The sequence below is a fragment of the Neodiprion lecontei genome, unplaced genomic scaffold (assembly GCF_021901455.1).
Source record: "Neodiprion lecontei isolate iyNeoLeco1 unplaced genomic scaffold, iyNeoLeco1.1 ptg000088l, whole genome shotgun sequence".
Taxonomy (NCBI): domain Eukaryota; kingdom Metazoa; phylum Arthropoda; class Insecta; order Hymenoptera; family Diprionidae; genus Neodiprion; species Neodiprion lecontei.
Genome location: NW_025791850.1, coordinates 10001 through 12500, shown reverse-complemented (window position 1 = coordinate 12500; position 2500 = coordinate 10001). Strand labels below are relative to the sequence as shown.

Sequence of the window (2500 nt, the reverse complement as noted above, 5' to 3'; positions counted from 1 at the left end):
GCTGCTGGCGTGCCTTGGCCGACGAGTCGTCTCCCGTTAACCCGGTTTTGCGGAGCGTGCGCCGGGCCCAGCCGAGTTTTCGCTGGACCCTTTGACCCGCATATGCCGCCCGGGCCGCGGGGAGACTGCTCTGGTTTAGTCCGCCAAGGCGGCTGATGACCATTGCTGGGATAAGGGTGGTGAGGGAGGGAATACCCAATCCGCCATCCACCGCTGAGGCGTGGAAATAACCAACCGCCGTGTCGTCGGGGAGCCTAAGCCAGGTGCGAACGGCGCGCCTGACTTGAGTGTCGAGGGACTTGAGCCTTCCTGCCGTAGTCCTACCCAGGGCCAGAAGGTGGTAGACCCTGGGCAGCAGGAAGAGCCGCAGCATAGTTATTCGTTGCTGCGGCTTGAGCGGAGCTTTGGTGATGTAGTTTAGCTCCGCTCCAAGCTCGGCCTCGACAGTTGTAAGCCCCCCGGGGCTGAACTCGCCACCCAAATACGTCCATCTCTGGAGCACGCCGGTTTGGGTCAGAGGGCCGTCCCGTAGCCGAAATAGTGGTTCGACCACGGTCTTGACCTTCTTCGCCTTACCGGCAGGCACCAAAGACAGAGCAGTGCATTTGGATGCATTGAGTGTCAGCCCCATGCTCGCTGCCGTCTCCTCAACCCTCAAAAGTGCCCTCTGCATCCCCCATTTGGATGCAGTTATGATGGTCAGGTCGTCCGCGAAGGCGAGACATGAAACCTGCTCGCCTTCGAGGTTGAACCCGACCTCAGAGGGCACGACCGCAAGGATTTTATTTGCGATCAGGTTGAAGAGAATCGGTGAGAGGGGATCTCCCTGCCGGACTCCGCGCCGGACAGGTACCGGTTGGGACATCCTTCTGTCCGCCGCCAGCCTGGTGGTAGCACCTTTATACAGCTCGACCACATAGCTTACCAGACCAGCTGGTAGGCCGAGCTGTCCGACGATCGTCGCGAGCGCAGCGTGGCTCACCGTGTCGAATGCCTTAGCAACATCGAGGGTGGCCACGTGCAGCTCGCGTCGCAGCGTGCGGGCCGTCCATAGGATGGAATCTAGGACGGCCGTATTCTCGGCCGTACCATCGGCCGCGATGAAGGCACGCTGCCGATCGTCGGTTAGGTTGGCTGATCTAAGGCGGACAGCGAGGATGCGGTGTAGTTGTCGAACCACTACCGAACCGATCGAAATCGGTCGGTAGTCCCCAGGGTTCTCCGGTACCTTTTTCTTCGGGATGAAGATTGTCCGGCTCTGCAGGAGTTGTCTAGGAAATCCCCCCCTGAGCATGACGATATTATAGAGGAGCGCGCGGATAGATGACGACACCGCGCGCCACTGCCTCGCCGTGACCATGTCTGGACCGGGTGATGACGACACGGGGACCTGGATGACATCAATCTCCTCAGCGGAGATTGGGTCCCACGTGTAACGTAGCTCGGGTTTCTCAGGCGGGATCCTGGAAGGACCTGGGTACTCCCTTGAGGGGTGCCCCAACAGTGGGCCCCAGTGCGCGACCAACTCATCCAGTGTATGGTTGGTTGAACTGGGGCCCCCTTCCAGGATCTCCCGAGCCACGTGACGTCTATTGTTTTTCCACCCGGTCTGGACTCTGGCGTATTCTCGACGGCGCAGTGTCCTCCTCGACGGCGGCTTTCCGTTCCTCTGGCGGATTGGGTTCGCGGCCGGCTCGCGGCGCCTAGATCCAGCTGCAGCGGCTGCAGGGGGAAATACCCTGCCTAACCATTCAATTATGGCGGCGTCAGTATTTCCCCCATTCAGAGCATCATCAGCGATGTCGGCCAACTCGTTGGCACGATGATGCTCCTCTTGCCGGGCTATCTCGATTAGACGACGTATAGCTCCGGCAAGGTCCTGCCCCCAAGGAGTAGCGGGAGCAGGTGCCGCTGGGGTGGGTGGTGGTACCCTTGCTGGATCTGCGAAGGGAGAGCGTTGACGCGGTGATGGCATGGAGCGGCTCCTTCGTCCCCGTAATCTGGCAGGGGACCCAGGGGGCGTATGGGCAGCCTCAAGGTCTCGTCGGGCTGCCTCGACCATTGTTCGGTAGTCCGGCCGGCGCCGGACTCCTTTAATTGCCTCCTGGGTCCTACCAGGGACCAGAGCGAGGAGGTGGAGGTTTATAAACCTCACTCCCCGCTCGGTGGCCTGAGCCTCCTCCCGTGCCATCATCCGCAGTTCCTCATGCCTCCACCTTAGCTTGGCGCCGGGCAGTTCGATGGCCGCGTTGGCTTCCACAGGGTGTCGTATCCTGCGGTGAACTCCAAGCCCTCGCTTCGTAGCGAAGTCCTGCTCGCAGTCACCGCAGGCATACCGCTCGGGTGCTGGTTCAGGGTCAATAGGGTGCGGTTCATTATCAGGGGCTGGGGTGGGGTCGTCCACTACCCCCACAGCCACCTCCGGGGGATCGGCTAACTCCCCCCGGGTACTTGTTTCAGCAGGCCCGCCGGGCTGAGGCACTCGGCGGGTTCTGCTTTT

General features: G+C 61.3%; 1 pseudogene; it reads right to left on the bottom strand.

Moving 5' to 3' along the window:
* LOC124295807 overlaps positions 1–2500 on the bottom strand; it is a 7662-nt pseudogene that overhangs the window by 2115 nt on the left and 3047 nt on the right.